At 36.5% G+C, this 19,240-nt stretch overlaps 1 protein-coding gene and 1 non-coding gene across 19 annotated transcripts in view; one reads left to right on the top strand and one right to left on the bottom strand.

The window, feature by feature from the left end:
• The window catches only part of MBD5 (methyl-CpG binding domain protein 5), a 498,386-nt gene that overhangs the window by 237,660 nt on the left and 241,486 nt on the right, over positions 1-19,240 (bottom strand). The gene's annotated exons all lie outside the window — the stretch shown is intronic.
• Positions 16,778-16,912, top strand: LOC112208497 (small nucleolar RNA SNORA48). The gene has a single exon (XR_002942975.1). It is a non-coding gene; the product is annotated as a small nucleolar RNA SNORA48 (small nucleolar RNA).

Genomic DNA, 19,240 nt, shown 5'->3' with positions numbered 1-19,240 from the left:
CTTTACTTGCCTTACCTTAATAATTATTATTCATTGAACCAGATTGCAAACTTTGCATTCTCAACTGGACTTAACATAACACTCTATAAATACTGTGGACAACTGAAAATTGCCCCTTAAGAGTGATGTTGAAGAAAGGGAGACACAATTGTTCTCCGAAGCCACAGAGCCAAAAGTACCACAACTGAGTATACCAAAATGAGAGAAAATACAAACTTTCTCTTCTCCTTTGGGTTTAATTTTTTCAAATAAGAACCAATAGAATTTTTACCCCAAATTCTGAAATCCTGATACTGGAAACATGCAGAACTGCTCTTTAAAGGCAATAAAGAAAAGTCATCATACATATAAAAACAAGAGGCACATTCTAAGGAGTCATATCAAATATTTCTTTGTGAAACAGATTTATGTCAAGAAAGAGAAAATTACTTCAAAAAAATCTCTTACATGATAACTAAAGGCAATATATAACTCTCAAGTGGAACCCAGATTGGAGAAAAAATTGCTATAAAACGACATTACTGAAATAATTGGAAAAATTTAAACATAGACTATATTAATGTTGCATCAATGTTAAATTTTCTGAATTTCACAACTATTTTAAATAATGTAAATGAATGGCCTTGTTCAGACATACATGCTTAAGTATTTAAGTAAAAGTTCATAAGGTCTGCAATTTACTCTTAAATGGTTTAGCAAAATAAGTGATGCATGTGTATGGTGAGAGAGAAACCAAATATGGCAAATGGTAATTGATTAAGTGAAAAGTGCAATAATATTAATTATAGTATGTTTACAAATATTCTATAGCTTTGACATTTTTCTAAATAAAGTTCTATTTTTATTTATTTATTTTAGATAGGGTCTTACTCTGTCACTTAGGGTGGAGTGCAGTGGCATGATCATAGCTTACTGCAGCTTTCAACTCCCAGGCTCAGGCTATTCTCCTGCCTCAGCCCCCCAAGTAGCTAGGACTATGGGCATGCACCATTACATTTGGCTAACTTTTTGTTTGTTTGTTTTTTGGTAGAGACAGGGTCTTGCTTTGGTGTCGAGGCTAGTCTCAAACTCCTGGCATCAGGTGATCCTCCTGTCTCGGACTCCCAAAGTGCTGGGAATACAGACATGAGCTACCATGCTTGGCCAACGTTAAAAAATAGTCAAAACAAAAATATAAATATCCAAGAAACATTTCAAATTAAAACATTTTTCAATAAAATATGAGAAAACTTTGAAACTATGAAAAATATAAAATCAGAAAATATTACTTTTAAATAAAAATTAACAAATTTATAACAGCAATAAATGCTGTAAGCAGCAAACAGGTGATTTTAGAAGACTGTTTTGACAAATTCTCCTAGAACTCATATTAAGATAATAAAGAAAACAGAGCCAAAAAAAAAAAAAGTGATTTCCAGGCTGTGATGGTTAACTTTATATGTCAACTCAGCTAGGCTATGGTGCACAGTTCCTTGCTCAAACACCAGTCTAAATGTTGCTGTGAAGGTAATTTTTAGATGTGATTAAAGTCTAAATCAGTAGACTTTGAGTAAAGCATATTACTCTCATAAAGTGGATGAGCCTCATCCAATCACTTGAAGGTATTTAGAGAAAAGAGTGAGGTCTCCTGTGAAGAAATTCTCCCTAGACTGCTTTGGGATATAAGACTTTAATATTCCCTCCTGCAGAAATTTCCAGCCTGCTGGCCTGCTCTATAGGTTAGACTTGCCCACCCCACACTCCCGTGAGATAATTCCTTAAAATAAATCCCTCTCTCTACATATATCCCACTAATTTTGTTTCTCTGGAGAACACTGATTAATAGAGAGACAAATCCAGGAGTCCAATAATAAAAATGTGAGAAGGTAAGAAGATAATGGATGGAGGGGAAGCAATAATCAAAGAAATAATACTGGGAATTTTCCTGAAATAAAGAAAAATATAAATTTTCATACTCAAAGGGCTTATTCAAATGCAGTCAAAAAAGAGACCTAGAATAACCTAGTGATGCTTATGAATTTAACGATTTTAAAGAATAAAGGAAAACAAAATCTTATATAGGTTGCATAAGAAAACATATAATCTAAAACAAAAAATAATCAGATTAACATCAGATTTCTCTCACACAACCATATGTAAGAAAACACGCCAGGCACAGTGGCTCACGCCTGTAATCTCAACACTCTGGGAGGCCAAGGTGGGTGGATCACTTGAGGTCAACACCTGAGGAGTTCGAGACCAGTCTGGCTAACATGGTGAAACCCCGTCTCTACTAAAAATACAAAAATTAGTCAGGTGTGGTGGCATGCGCCTATAATCCCAGCTACTTGAGAGGCTGAGGCAGGAGAATTGCTTAAACCCAGAAGGCGGAGGTTGCAGTGAGCTGAGATCGTGCCATTGCACTCCAGCCTCAGCAGCAAGAGCGAAACTCTGTCTCAAAGAAAAAAAAAAAAAAAAAAAAAAACTCAATTAATTTTTAAGTGTAAAAGGTTTTTATAACAGAATTCTAAACCCAGCCTAGCTTTATCATTCATTTCCAAAGACACTAAGTATTTCACAGTCATGCAAGGACCCAGAAATTTTACCATCCTTCTTAAAAAATTAGGACTTTAAGAAATGCAAAATGTTTTAACTGTGAAGGAGTATTAGCAACAAAATCAGTAAAATATCGGGTTATGCCTAAGTTCAAATAACAAAATTTACATAGTGTAAAATGATAAGCAACATTAATCTAAAGTTAAAGGTCGAGATTATTTCAACAAAAAAGTGATGTGTGACCGGGGCCTGTCATGGGGTGGGGGGCTGGGGAGGGATAACATTAGGAGAAATACCTAATGTAGGTGATGGGTTGATGGGTGCAGCAAACCACCATGGCACGTCTATACCTATGTAACAAAACTGCACGTTCTGCACATGTACCCCAGAACTTAGAGTATAATTTTTAAAAAAGTGGTTTGTGTGTGTGGTGGTGTCAGGGGTGAGGATAAGAATAGTAGAAAGTAAAATCATGTTAAATGTCTCATTGTACACATGGGAAAGTATTAGACAATTTTGCTCTTGACACTGAAAGAGAAATGAAGCACTAGTAGAATAAGAATATGATAAAAAACTTCCAAATGAGAACTAGAATAAAAAAAGATTAAGAAAAACTTCCAAATGAGAACTAGAATAAAAAAAGATTAAGAAAAACTTGATGGGTATAGCAGAATAAAGGAAGAGAAAAATAAAATAGCGAAGAAGTATTATCTAGCATTGAAAAATACAAATGATGAAAGTGGACTTCCCATATCAATAAGGGACACAGGAAAATCCAAGCACTCTCACTTTCCAGTACATGTATTGTTACTGCCCAACTAGGTTCTTCCCTGCTGCCCAAAAATGCCAATATAATGAGAACAGCAGAAGTGCTGAAGCAAAGACAGAGTTTAATTATCACAAGGCAGTCCAGTGGCAAGACAGGAGATAATTGTCAAGTCTGCCTCCAGGGAGAATTTGGTGTCTAGAGTTTTTCAAGGAGTTTGGTGGGTAGGAGGCTAGAGAATGTGGAATGCTGATTGGTTGGGTTGGGGATGAAATCACAGGGGGTTGAAGCTGTATTCTTGCACTGTTTCTATTCCTGAGGGTGGGGGCGTCACAACCTGCTGAGTCAGTTTCTTGGTAGGGGTTACTGGTCAGAGTGGTGCCAGCTCGTCCATCAGAATGCAAGGTCTGAAAAATACCTCAAACACCAGTCTTAAGTTTTAGCATAATGATGTTATATAAGGAGCAAGTGGGGAGTTACAAATCTTGTGACCTCCAGCTACATGACTCTTGAACCATAGTTTTAACTGTGTGGACAATTTGTTAATCTTACAAATGCAGTTTAATCCCCAAGCAAAGTGGGGGTTAGCTTCAGGGAGAGACTGTTAATCATCTTTGTTTTAAAGTTAAACTGTAAACTAAATTCCTCCCATAGTTAGTGCACAGTTTGACCGATGCCCAGGAATGAGCAAAGGCATTTTGTGAGGTTGGAAGCATGATGGAGTCAGCTCTGTCAGATTTCTCTCACTGTCATAATTTTTGCAAAGGTGATTTCAATAGGAAATGAGACAATAAAGAAACAAAGAGAAATGTTTTCTAAAAAGAAGTGTAAAAAACAGCATAAAATGAGAACAAATGTGTATTTTTCTCACAGTAACAGTGAGATCATTCTGTACTTTGTCTAGAAATACATGACTTTTAGCCCAGTCTAGGAAACAAAATGTAATTTTGTGTTGCTTATAATACTTGCACCTTAGCAATTTCTAGGCAAAGGTTAAAAGTGAAGGAAAATACAAAGATATATAAAGATATATCAGGCAAATGCAAACAGAAAGCACACACAACAAAAAGTAAAAATAGATAAATGGAATTATATCAAACTAAAAAGCACTTCTGTACAGCAAAAGAAACAATAGAGTGAAGAGACAATCTATAGAATGGAAGAAAATATATGTGAACCATAAAATTAATAAGGAGTTAATATCTAAAATATAGACAGAACACAAAGAACTCAACAAGAGGCAAACAAACAACTTGATTAAAAAGTGCGCAAAGGACCTGAATAAACATTTCTCAAACGAAGACATACAAATGGTGAATAGGTATATGGAAAAATGCTCAACATCACTAATCATCAAGGAAATGCAAATTAAAGCCGCAATGAAGTATCACTACACACTTGTTAGAATAGCTATTACGAAAAACAAACAAAAAAAATCAGTATTGACAAGGATGTAGAGAAATGAGAATGTTTGTACACTGTAAGTAGAAATGTTAATTAGTATAGTCATTATGGAAAACAGTATGGAAGTTCCTCAAAAAACTTAAAAACAGAACTAGTACATGATCCCACTAGTGGGTATTATCCAGAGGAAATGAAATAGTCTTTCAAAGATATATCTGCATTCCAGTGATCACTGTAGCATTATACAACTAATAGCCAAGATATGGAATCAACCTCAGTGTCCATCAGCAGATGAATAGGTAAAGAAAACATGGTGTATGAACACATAAGACAATACTACTCAGCCTTAAAATGAAGGAAATCCTGTTACTTCTGAAAACATGGATGAACCTGGAGGAATTATGTTAAGTGAAATAAGCTAGGCACAGAAAGACAAATACTGCATGATCTTATTTACATGTGGAATCTAAAACAGTCAAACTCATAGTAGTGGAGCATAGAATGTGGTTACCACAGACTGGAGGGGGGAAGGGATGGGGCAGACGCTGGTCGATGGGTACAGAATTTCAGTTGGACAGGAGAAATAAGTTCAAGGGACCTATTGTATAATATGGCAACTGTGGTTAATACAAATGTATTCTGTATTATGACACAATGACAATTGCTGAGTAGATATTAAGTGTTCTCATCACAAAAAATGGTAAAAATGGAGGTAATGCATATGCTAACTAGCTTGATTTAGCCAATTCACAATGTATACATATTTCAAAACCATAAATATATACAATTTTTGTCAATTAAAAAAGTAGAAATAATAAAAGGCAGAGTGGAAATATCAATAGCATACCGACGGAAATTAGAGAAAAATTTATTATATAGGCAAAACAAATTATTTTAAACTGATTAAAAAGTATAGCTCCACAATGAGGATATGTACTTTATGAACTTTTATACTAGAAATAACACAGTGCTGAAATATGTAATAAAAGCTATTTGAAATTCAAGGAGAGCACGAAAACATGGAAATAATTGTCTTGGGAAAATAACTTCTTTCAAAAAGTCATTTATAAATCAAACATCCAAAAGTAAATTAAAGAATTAACCAATATAACAGATGTACCTAACCTTGTATATAACAGAGAACATAATTCTCTTCAAATGTCCACAGAATGTTTACCAAAATTGATTATATTCCGTACTACAAAGAAAACATCACTGAACTCCAAAAATTAAAAATTTTATAGTCCAGCCACTAATCATAGGGTAATAAAACTAGAAACAACTGACTAAAGATAAAGAGTATAAATAAAATTACCTAAAGCCTAAAAGTCTTTCTCCAAAGAGGAAACTGAAACATCAATTACAGACTCCATATTTTAACAATAAAAATAAAGGCAGCAAAAGCTCTTAAGATGGGTCTTTGTTATGAGAGTGAGATATGAGATATGAGGCTAAGCTCATATTCCTATCTTTTCTCTCTTGAGATCTCCTTAAAATACTGGTAAATAAATACATTTTTAAAGGGAAAACAAACAATAAGGAAAAGGAATAAAGGGCTATGTGTTTGTGGAAAAGGGAATTAAAAAATTTCAGAAAGAAGGAAATCAGAAGGAGTGCTGAGTGATAAAGAGCAGTAGAGGAAGAGATGAAAGGTGAGGAGGGGGCCAACCTGCTGTAGGAATCCAAGAAAGGTAGGGCAATTGGAAACACAAAATGCAATGAACTTTAGTAGAGACCTATGAGGCTGAAAACAAAAAAAATAATTGAAAGTCAGAAGACAAAGTTGTGAGGCCAAACATGGCGGCTGACACCTGTAATGCCAGCACTTTGAAAGGCCAAGGCAGGAGGATTGCTTGAGGTCAGGAGTTTGAGACCAGCCTGGCCAACATGGTGAAACCCCATCTCTACTAAAAATACAAAAATTAGCGAGGTGTGGTGGTGCATGCCTGTAATCCCAGTTATTCGGGAGGCTGAGGCAGGAGAATCGCTTGAACCCTGGAGGCTGATGTTGCAGTGAGCCGAGATGTTGACACTGCACTCCAGTCTGGGTGACAGGGTTAGACTGTCCAAAAAAAAAAAAAAAAAAAAAAAATAGAAAGGAAGTAATGGAAGTTTCCTCTCTAAAATATTGAACACAATTTTGCTGAGAACAAGGATGGCTAGAATGAGAGGCAATGCTCTCTATCAGAAAAATCACCTTTGATATTTAGGGCTTGCAAAATATAAGGCTAATGTCATGCATACCTTATTCAAGACAAGCCAGCCAATACAGTAGTCTGTTCACACATAGAGAAATCAGAGCTTTCCTATTACTTTATTTAAAAAGTAAACAGGCATCAGACACATGAATCACATCTACCACAGTGAAGAGAAAAAGAAAGACACTGAGAAAAGGGAGAATATTTATAAAATATAAAAATAACTTTGAAAAGCTTGTAATACACTGCATCCATGAACAAGAGGAGGATATCTTAAAGAAAGAATAAGCATGAAATATGAAAGAGGTCTTGGAAATTAAATATATGATTGCTAAATACAATAAGTGATTTGGAAATCTAAGTTAAGAAAAAATCTTCAGTAAGTAGAATATTAGCACTGGGTGGGTAAAATATGAGAAAGTTAAGAGAGAAGATTGATTCTAAAGGGTTGACATTCAACTAAAAGGAATCCCAGAATGAGAATATGAAGGGAAATATAGAGGAAAAAATAACCGTAGATATAATAGAAGATAATTTTTAAAGATAAAAACGGGTATAAGACTTCAGACTGAAAGTCCTTGTATGCCAAGTATACTACACTAAAAAAAAAAAAAAAAAAAAAACTAAAAAAACTCACAATTAGATATATCTCTATAAAGTTTTGGACCACTAGATAAGGAGATCTTAAAGGCTTCCAGAAAGAAACAAAGTCACATATCAATTATGTGATCAACATCACTGTAGGAAATGAAATAATGTCTTAAAAGTTGTGAGAAAAATGATTTTGTACTCATGTCTAGGGAAAGCAGTTCTCAAATATAAAAGTAAAATAAAAATTTTCTAGAAATACAAGGACTTAAAAGTTTATCTCCTATGTATCCTTTAATACCTCTATTGAAGAAGAAATCTATAATAAATTACAGACTTTTTAGGATTGATCTGAGAAGAGAACTTGGAGCGTTAAACCTACTTATTAAAAAAAATTGAAATATATAAACCAAGCATTGAATTCAAGAAAACTGAAAAGAAGGAAAATATGAACCTAAAGAAACAGAGAAAAATAAGAGGTGAATAAAGATAAATACAAATAAATGAAACAAAAACCAGAAAGGCAGACTTGAACAACTACAACAAAAGCTGCTCCCTTTTAAAGACAAATACAACAAATGATTCTAGTGATATTTCAATACTTTCAATGATCTTAGAGAAAGAAAGTCTTTAATTTCATTTATCAAACTAGTGTAGTTTACTATAAAACATGACAATGATAAGACAAAATAAAACCTGAAAACCAATCTCACTTATTCATTCATTCATTTAATATTTACTGAGTGCCTATTCTATGCCAAGCATTGTACCAGGCATGAAAGATAAATAAAAATAAGTAAATAAAAATAGAAATCCCCACCCACCTCTATGGATATTAGATTTTAAAAATAAGCAAACCAAATACATGATGAAGTAGAGTTTAAATGGAGAATATGAAATGTCTATGTTGGGAAATTTAATAAAATATATCATTATAATAATAGGTTAAAAAAGAAAAACCAAATGACTATCACTATAAATGACTCGTTTTTTGATAATGTCCAATATCCACTTTTATTTAAAATACTCGTAGCAAATTAGAAACTGTACATGGTACATTTATTTAACATAATTCTGTAAGAATTAGCCAACACAACCAGATAAGAACATGATATTATATATAAATAATGGCAAAGATTTGGAATTACCATTAACTACTAATGACAAAATAATCGACATGAAAAAAACTAAGCCTACCAACTAAATTAATAAAGTTCAGAAAAGATGGGCCGTTAAAAAATAAGTATACAATAAAAATAAAAACAAGGAGAGCCTCATATAAATAGAAAGATAACATAAAGTATAACAGAAAGAAAAGAGAGGGGGATGCTGTGGTTCAAGCCTGTAATCCCAGCACTTTGGGAGGCCTGGGTGGGGGGATTGCGTGAGATTAGGAATTCAAGACCAGCCTGGGGGCAGTTTAGGGAGACCAGGCTATACAAAAGGAAAAAGAAGGAAGGGAGCACTCATCCCAGCTGATTCCAGCACTTTGGAAGGCCAAGGCGGGCAGATCCCTTGAGCCTCAGAGTTCATGACCAGCCTGGGCAATATGGTGAAACTACAGCTTTACAAAAAAATACAAAAACTAGCTGGGCTTGGTGGTGCATGCCTGTGGTCTCAGCTACTCAGGAGGCCAAGGTGGGAGAATTGATTGAGCCTGGAAGGCAGAGGTCAAAGTGAGATGAGATCACACCAGTGCACTCCAGCCTGGGTGAAAAAGTGAGAACGTGTCTCAAAAAAAAAAAAAAAAAAGAAAAGAAAAAGAAAAGAGAGAGAGAGAGAAAAGAAAAAAAATCGTTCACAATAGCAACTAAAAATATATAGACCTGGAATAAATAAAACAGAAGATGTATTATTAGAATCAGTGGGAATAAGATTGATTCTTCTGCAGGATAGGTAATTCATATGGAAAAAATCAAATTAGATACCTACCCCAAGTCATACATAAAACAAAACCAGGTGGATTAAAGATCTACACGTAAAAGCAAACAAACATAAAAGTTTAAAAAGTTAAAGAACACTATGTATTATTTAACAATAACATATATTTAGTAAAAATATAAAAATATCCATTCATATGAACACATTGATTTCAGAATAATGGTTACCTCTGGAGAGGGAGGCAAGGGGAAGGAATGGAGATGGGCTTTAGCTTTGTCAGTAATACATTATTTCTTTAAAAAAATGGGAGAGAAATCAGAATTAATGTGATGTGATTCGATTAAAAGTTACCAATGTCATTATTTTCTGTACTTTTTAATATGTTCAAAATATTTCATAAGGAAAAGTAAAATTAGAAAAATGTAAACATCTTTAATCCATCTGATCTTTATTTGGGCTGACGCTAAATTGTGAGATTAGTGTACTCATTTTATCCCAATTTTCACAACTCTATTGAACAATTCATCCTTTCTCTGTTTTAACTTAAAATGCCACCTAAAACAAATTGTAACTTTCTCTATACCCAGATCTATTTGTCTGTTTTATTCTTTTTTTATCTGTCTACTGTGGTCTCAATGCCCCTTACAATACATTTTTAAATGGATAGATGTCAAAGCCTGCGTATCTCCTCCCTCTACTCACACCCCTCATCACCTCCCAAATCAACATTAGCCTCACACCTCCTGCATGTTTTTTGTTCTTTATAGCATTCATAGTAAATGTTAGAAGATCTTCAATGATTCCTGATAAAGCTTGTTTCATTCTTTGCTGTATCCCAACAGCCTCCGTAGAGTGTGACATACAGTAATCACTTAATAAGTATCTGTTCTTCTGCTTTTCTTTTAATCAACAAAATAAAACACCTGAAAACCTAGGATTATATTTACAGACTAATGTGGAAGAAATTTGCGTTTTATTGTGTTAGTCTTACCAGTCTATTTGTTTAAATGTCTCTCAGCAAAGTTTTATAGTTTTCTTCAGATAAATTGTTTATAAGTGCCTGTTATGTTTATCCTTGTTATTCTATAGTTTTTGTTATTATTACTGGTAAGCTTTTTCTTTTTATCAGTTGATTATTGATAGGGGAGTTATTATTTTATAAACTGATTTTTAGTCCAGCATATTTGCAGACATTTTCTATTAATTCTATATAGGTAATAGTAACATGCGCAAATAATAACAGTTCTGTCTTGCTAGTCAATCTTTTTATTTCTCTTCTTTCTCTTTTTATTACTGCATTGGGTAGAACTTCTAGTATAATGTTGACAAGTTTGCATGACAACAGGCAACCTTTTCTTTCATACTTTAAAGTGGCATGCTTGCTATTCTTAAAATTTTTTTCTTATTTTTTGTAAATGCTTTTTATCATATTAAGAAATTGTCCTCCTATTCCTAATGTGCCAAGAATTTTTCTTATAATTATTGTTCAATTTTATTGAATGCTTTTAATGTATCTATTGGGATGACCATATGGTTTTTCTCCTTTAATTTGTTCAATGTTACAGATTACACTGATAGATTTTTAAAAAGAAAAACATTGAACTATTTTTGAATTCCTCAAATAAAGCCTACGTGGTCAGGAGATACCAACACAAATACTCACTTTGATTTATCAATATTTTATTTAGGGTTTCTGCATTGAAGTTTCCATGTGAGACTGTCCTATAATTTTTCTTTCTTGCATTATCTTTGCCTGATTTAGATATTAAAATCAAAAGAAAAGCTTTCCCTCTTTTCTTGAAACACTTCTCTCTCTCTCCACCCTAATCTAAGTCACCATTTGAATTATCCTCTTAATCCTCCCATTCTTTTCAAATTTATTTAAGCATTTTTTTCTCTTTCCTGAACTTGTTCTTTGTCCCCAGCCTGCCACCTCACATACTCCCTAGAATGTAAACTCCACAAAAGTAAGCATCTTGTCTATCTCCAGAAATGAGGTCTGTGTTAAGCATATAGCAGAGTCTCAAAAATACTCGTTGAACAAATAAAAGAAATGAAATCCTACTTTTCATCTATCAAATTTGCAACACAAAAACTTATAATATCCATATTGCAAAATGTACATATTTATGCATATATTAATATAATGTTTTGAAAGAGTAAATTGAGGGTAACAACTAAAAGTCTTTAAAATGTGTTATATTTTGATGAGGCAAGTGCATTTCTAGCAATTTATTTTTCTGAAGTAATTCAATAATGTGAAAAGGGTATGAAAAATAGTTTTTTATCAAAGCATTGTTTATGACAAAAAACTGTAAATAATCTAACTGTTCAATAATCTGTGATTTTTGAACAAATTATGATACATCCATGGAACAGAATAGTATGTCCTTCTAAAATTGCCATAGAAAGATGTTTAGAATACATTGTGAATTTTAAAAAGATGGTCTTACTATAATATGTACTATCATCCTACTTTGGCTAAAGAGTTCATTTCTATGTATTGAGCAAAGCCTGGAAGAATATACACAAAAATGTTGCTGTTGTTTTAATCAGGTACTGGAATTTTAAAAGTTTTTTATTTCTTTTCCTTTACTTGTGTTTTTCTTCCTTTAGACCATGAAACATTATGTTTTAGGTAGTAAAACATAAATTTAAAAAGAAAAGTATTTGAACACCATGCTGTTACAAATTTAATGAGAAATCTCTGGCATTGGGAAGCAATCATCGAATATGTGTGTTTGTGTGTGTGTGTGTGTGTCTACATGCACACATACGTGTAAATGACATCTGTTGATGGCTGCCCAGTGTCTGAACACATTCCTTATTTTGGGAAATCTCAAAAAGTCTGGGATAGTCCCTTTCCTAGTTATTTGATTATTGATCATCAGTCATGTGACCTTTGTTAACCAAACTAATGCTCCCACCCAGGACTTTGAATTTTGTGAGAGTGAGGCAGAGGTTACTCATGGAAGCTGCAGTCACACTGAAACAGCAAACTTCATTGAGTGTCCAAAGGCAGCAGAACCCAGTGGCATGTTAAAGGCTGTCCAGTGGAAACTGTATCAGCAGCAGACTTCAAAGCAGAATTTTCCTATGGTATGACATTGGCAAGGCTTTACATTTCTTCATTTCTACCAGTTTCTTAAGTCTAGTTCTCCAGCACCCCTATAGATTCTGCAGGCTCTATGATATTACCAAATATTCCTTTTCTGCTTTAGACAAAGCTGGCTTCTATTGTTTAAAACTAAGAATTCTGATTGGTACAATGCCTAGCAACTATCGTGAATCTCTTGCGTTTCAGAAATTGCCATTATTTTTCTAGGCAGTTCAAAAGCATACTAGAAAGAGAATGCACTTTGAAGCCAGACTGATCAAGTTTGAATACCAGCTACTATAATTGCTAGTTGTGTGTGACCTTAGACAACAGACCTAACCTCTCTCAGTCTTAATTTCTTCATCTGTAAATTATTATTATTTCCTCTTCCTCTTCCTCTTCTTCTTCTTCAACGAGGTCTCACGATGCTGCTCAGGCTGGTCTCAAACTCCTGGACTTAAGCGATTGTAGCACACAGGCCTCCCAAAGTGATGGGATTACAGGTATGAGCCATCCTACTGAGCCTGTAAACTATTTTTGATGATCCAACAATGTTAACATTTTGCATCTTTCATATTTATCTCAAATTCTTAAATTTCTTCTGGTATTTCATGGTCCACATCTACATGTGCACTTTGAGATGATGTATATATCTCCATTATCTTGAACACTACTTGTCAATACTATCAACTCTATCTCACTAGGTTATGAAACTCTTATAAACGAATGCAAATGTCTACTTTCTCTAATACTATACATAGGTTGCTGGAGTACTGCTAGAGAAATTAGAAGTAACCCATATACAGCCAAGATGGCTTTTGGCCAGAATCATAAAACTATGTTCATATTAAAAACAAATAAAACAGGAGCCTATATGTAAAAAGCATTGAAAAATGAAAAACAACTTAAATCATTACTGAACTCTCATGAAGACACACTAATGTAGGATTTCATTGCTAATGCATAGTAAAAGATAATTAGATTCTTTTGTCTTCTCCCTTAATTGTGCAGCAGGGCAGCTGTCCCAGGATCTTATTTCACACACCCAAATCTTCCTCAAACTCTAACCTCCACCCAATATGACTTTTTCCTTCAATACATCCACGTTTCCGGTCTTTGAAGATTGATTGTATTCTCCCTCAAACTTCCTAATCTAAGTGATTCTAGCTTTATTGGCTTCTTTCAAGTTTCCTCCCTTCCCAATATATAAAACAGCACCAAAAGTTGACCCTTAATTTCAGCAGGAAACAGGGAAAAACTTATAAACTTTTAAGTATTAATAATCTGTTATCTTCTCCCATGGCTTACAAAAAGTTTTCTCCTCTCTTCGTCTCCCTCCCTCTCTCTGCCTCCCAATGCACACACCACAACTGTGTACATTTGTGCCACGATATATTTTGATCTAAAAACTCCACTGTGTATTTAAACATGCTTAGCAATCCTACATTTCCCTGATTAGTCCTTTTCTCTATTTCTCAGCCCAGATATTTCTCCTGAGCTCAGTTCACAAATTCCACAGCCTTCTGTATATCTTCATATGAGCACCCTATGGTCATTTCAAATACAAAATTTATGGAGAATAAAAAACTCATCATCTTTTCCCCTAAATTGTCTCTTTCTTGTATTCTCCATCCAAATATCAACTTTTCACCTAGTCAATCAAACAACGCATGATTCCTGACCTTCTCCTTTGAATCACACTCAGTGTTCATGAATCAGAAAGTTGATTGTTCAATTTGCTAAATATCTCTTGCATATTTATTGCAATTAGCCTAGATCAGACTAACATCCATGCTTTCCTCTATTTGGTCTTCCCACCTCCAGATGAGTCCCACCTAAGGCTATTGCTTTTACTACAGTCAAAACAATCTACCTAAAATGCCAATGGCATTCTGTTACTTAACTGTATGGGTTCTCCAGTCTGACTGCTGAGTTTTCAATCAGGCTTAATGACCAACTGGGAGGAAGAGACAGTGTATGCCATAGTTGTTAAGCACATAGACACTACAGTCTATCTGCCTTGGTTCAAATCCCAGCATTGCCTTTTCATATACGACCTTGGTATATGACCTTGGACAAATTACTTAACCCCACAGGGCTCAATTTTTTTCCCTTCTTTCTATTTATTTATTTCCACAGGGCTCAGTTTTTTTATAAAACTGAAATGACAAAAGCATCTGTATTATAGGGTGGCTGTGAGGGTTACATGAATGAACATAAAGCTCTTGTAGAGTGAGAGCCATATAAATGTATGCTATTATTATATGGCCTTAAATAGAATGTATAGCCTTTCTGTACTTCAGTCTCTTCCTCTTCTACAAGTAGGAATAATATGTATGACATAAATTTTTTTTTTTACTTTAGATGATAAAAGAGATTCATGTTATATGTCATCCTCTGGTAAACATTCCTTGATCTCCCATTTCCCCAGTGCAGGAATAAATGTATAGGCACACCTTGTTTTTTTGCTCTTCACAGATATTGTGTTTTTTACAAATGGAAGGTTTGCGACAACCCTGCATTCAGCAAGTCTATGGGTGCCATTTTTTCCCGCAGCATGTGCTCACTTCATGTCTCTGTGTCACATTTTGGTAATTCTTGCAATATTTCAAATTTTTTCATTATTATTATATCTAATATAGTGATCCATGATCAGTGACCTTGGATGTTTCTACTGTAACTGTTTTGGGGTGCCACAACACATGTCCATATAAAAAGGCAAATTCAATCGATAAATGTTGTGTGTGTTCTGACTACCACAGAATCCGGCTGTTCCCCCATCTCTCTCCCTCTCCCCTAAGACACAACAATATTCCAATTAGGCCAAGATTACTTCAATGGCCTTTAAGTGTTCAGGTGAAAGAAAGAATCACATGTCTCAATTCAAATCAAAAGCTAGAAATAATTAAGCGTAGTAAGGAAGACATGTCAGGCTGACAGCTAGGCTTCTTGTGCTGAACAGGTAGCCAAGTTGTGAATGTAAAGGAAAAGTTATTGAAGCAAATTAAAAGTGCTACTTCAGTTAATACACAAATGATAAGAAAGCAAAACAGCCTTTTTGCTGTGAAATAGCGTTTTTGCTGATAAACAGTTTTAGCGGTCTGGGGAGAAGATCAAACCAGCCACATTTCCTTAAAATAAAGTCTAATTCAGAGCAAGGCCCTAACTCTCTTCAATTCTCTGAAGGCTGAGAGAGGTGAGGAAGCTGCAGAAGAAAAGTATGACCCTAGTAACGCAAGGTGGTTCATGAGGTTTAAGAAAAGAAGCCGGCCGGGCGCGGTGGCTCACGCCTGTAATCCCAGCACTTTGGGAGGCCGAGGCGGGCGGATCACGAGGTCAGGAGATCGAGACCATCCTGGCTAACACGGTGAAACCCCGTCTCTACTAAAAATACAAAAAATTAGCCGGGCGTGGTAGCGGGCGCCTGTAGTCCCAGCTACTCGGGAGGCTGAGGCAGGAGAATGGCGTGAACCCGGGAGGCAGAGCTTGCAGTGAGCCGAGATCGCGCCACTGCACTCCAGCCTGGGCGACAGAGCGAGACTCCGTCTCAAAAAAAAAAAAAAAAAAAAAGAAAAGAAGCCATCTCCACAAAAGTGCGAAGTGAAGCAGTAAGTTCTGATGGAGAAGCTGCAGCAAGTTATCTAGAAGATCTAGCTAAGATCATTGATGAACAAACAACAGATTTTCAGTGTAGTTGAAACAGCTATCTATCTATTAGAAGATGCCATTTAGGACTTTCAGTTAGAGGAGAAGTCAATGTTCAACTTCAAAGCTTCAAAGGACCCACTGATTCTCTTGTTAGAGGCTAATGCAGTTGGTGATTTTAGGTTGAAGCCAATGGTCATTAACCATTCCAAAAATCCTAGGGCCCTTAAGAATTATGCTAAATCTACTCTGCCTGTGCTCTATAAATGGAATAACAAAGCCTAGAGGATAGCACATCTGTTTGCAGCATGATTTGCTGACTATTTTAAGCTCACTGTTGAGAGACCTACTGCTCAGAAAAAAATACTCCTTTCAAAATATTACTGCTCATTGACAGTGCACCTAGCCATCCAAGAGCTGTGATGGAGATGTACAAAGAGACGAATGTGTTTTCATGCTTGCCAAAACAATAGCTATTCTGTAGCCCACGGATCAAGTCTTTCAACTTGAAAATGCATCAACTTTAAAGTCTTTTTAATTAAGAAATACATTTTGTAAGGCTATACCTGCCATACACAGTGTTTCCTTGATGCATCTGGGCAAAGTAAATAGAAAACCTTCTGGAAAGGATTTACCATTCTAGATGCCATTAGGAATATTCATTATCTCTGACCTGGGTAGAGCAGCATCTGGTTGGTGGCGCCCATTTCATATCAGCCAGAGGTACAGCAATTCCTTGTTTATCCCAGCTTGGCTTTTAGTCTGTGCCCACGCCTGGTTCACATGTGGAAAATATAGGAGCAGGAGAGAAGAATATTCTTGATTCATGGGAAGAGGTCAAAATATCAACATTAACAAGAATTTGGAAGAAGTGAATTCCAACCCTCATGGATGACTTTAATGGGTTCAAAACTTCAGTGGAGGAAGTATCACAGATGTTGTAGAACGAGCAAGAGATCTCTAATTAGAAGTGGAGACTGCAGATGTGACTGAACTGCTGCAATGTCATGATAACACTTGAACAGATGAGCAGTTGCTTCTTATGGCTAACAAAGTAAGTGGCTTCTGGAGGAGGAATCTACTCTTGGTGAAGATGCTGTGAACATTGTTGAAATGACAACAAAAGATTTAGAGTATTACAGAAACTTAGTAGATAAAGCAGCAGCAGGGTTTGAGAGAATTGATTCAAATTTTCAAAGTAGTTCTACTGTGGCTAAAATTCTATCAAACCGCATTGTATGCTAGAGAAATCTTACGTGAAGGGAAGAGTCAACCAATGTGGCAAACTTCATTGTCTTATTTTAAAGAATTGCCACAGACAACCCAACATTCAGCAACCATTACCCTGAACAGTCAGCAGATGTCGACATTGAGGCTAAACCCCTCGCTAATAAAAAGATTATTATTTGCTGAAGGCTCAGGTGATCATTAGCTTTTTTGTTGTTGTTGTTAGTAATAAACTATTTTTAAATCAAGATATTTACATAGCTGTGAGGGAAATGGCTGCATTTCAGTCAGGAGCAGGCTGAGGTGGCCTTCTGGTGCAGCATGACTCAGTGGGTTTGTGGTGCAGGTGCACAACTCTGCACATTATGCAACCACACCACGTGAGGAGCATTAGATGATGACCTATGTGAGCTCATGCTTGGCTCAAAGCCACTATTGTCTGTAAAAGGTATAATTACCCCGGTAATGCTGCACATATGGCTCACTTGCACCCAGAGAGAGAGTAAAGCCATGTCAAAACTGTCTACAATTCCTCGAGTGTTTTTCCTGCTACCCGCCACTTACCCACCAACTCCCCTTGGACCTCAGTTAGAACCTGAGAATTGGCATATCAAATAGGATCCTGAGGTAAGTGAACCTTTGGTCCCCACTGATTCTGGGTCAGCCATGTATCCACAACATGGGTTGTGATACACGGTGGCAGCTGTGCTGCTTGGATGGGCTCTGAGGGAAACATGGGCAGAGGTAGATGGGTCCCCAGCAAGCATGGAGAATATGCTGAAGCAGCTGGAAGCACAGAGCACTGAGAATGAATGAGTCTTTGCTTGCAGAGTTGGATGGGCATTTTTGACTGCACTAGAAGAACTACACTTCCAGTCTCTGAGGGATGCAGCATGTTGGTTGCAGGTGAGTGGACAGTTGGCACAAGGGCAAGGTGACCACACCCTGATTGAGTGGCTATGGGCAGCCATACGGACTATGTGGAACGACACTGGTGAAATACCTGAAACTGTGAGTAAATGACAGTCATATGGTGATTTGGTGCAAGTCATCCGGGAGATGGGTATGCAGCAGGCTATGTTTGACCTGAATACCCAGAGGTCAGATGATGAACATTTCACTCCCACATGAGGAGTCTCGTGTTGGGTTCTGCACCCCTGAGTGCCTTTGGCTCCCTAGCTGCTGTCCCCACCCTGTATGTAGGGTGACACATACATGAAGTGACCACTGCTATGGCGGCTCTCAGGGAAGCAGAAGGCCACTGGCAGGACAAAGGGGTCTGCGCCTTAAAGAAGGGGAAGATGCCCCGCCCACAGGGGGGCCCCCATGGGAGAAAAGGGGGCCTCAACAAGTGACACGCTCATGGATACGGATAGATTTGATTTTGGCTGGGGTTGACCAAGAGAAAATCAATAAGCAGCCCAATGAAGTACTCTTAGCTTTGTGGAGACAGTTGTCTCCGGAGCAGCAATTCCAGAGAATGCCCAAGGGGGAGAAATACACCGCTGCGCCACCCGGTCCCACCCGGGTGCTTTACCTCAAAGACTACTTGCTGCAGCCAGGTGGACATGTAGAGCTGTTTCTGTTTCATTAGGGAACTTGCCGGGATGCCCAGTTTGGGGGGATACTGGACGATTGGAGGCCACATGTGGAATTAGTGATCCACTGGTCCCCCACCAATGTACGGTGGGTGCGGGTGCTGGCACTGGTGGATACTGGTGCAGATTGCAGCCTTCTTTATGGGAACCTGAATAAGTTTCTGGGCAAACCTGCTTACATTGACGGTTATGAAAGTGAGTCAGTGAAAGTGAAACCTGTATCTCTGTACCTTGGCATCAGTTGTTTGGCTCCCCGTTTATACACTGTGGGTGTTTCTCCCATACCTGAATACATTCTGGG

The sequence above is a fragment of the Pan troglodytes genome, chromosome 13, assembly GCF_028858775.2.
Source record: "Pan troglodytes isolate AG18354 chromosome 13, NHGRI_mPanTro3-v2.0_pri, whole genome shotgun sequence".
In the NCBI taxonomy this organism is placed as follows: domain Eukaryota; kingdom Metazoa; phylum Chordata; class Mammalia; order Primates; family Hominidae; genus Pan; species Pan troglodytes.
This window is presented reverse-complemented; position numbering and strand designations above follow the sequence as displayed.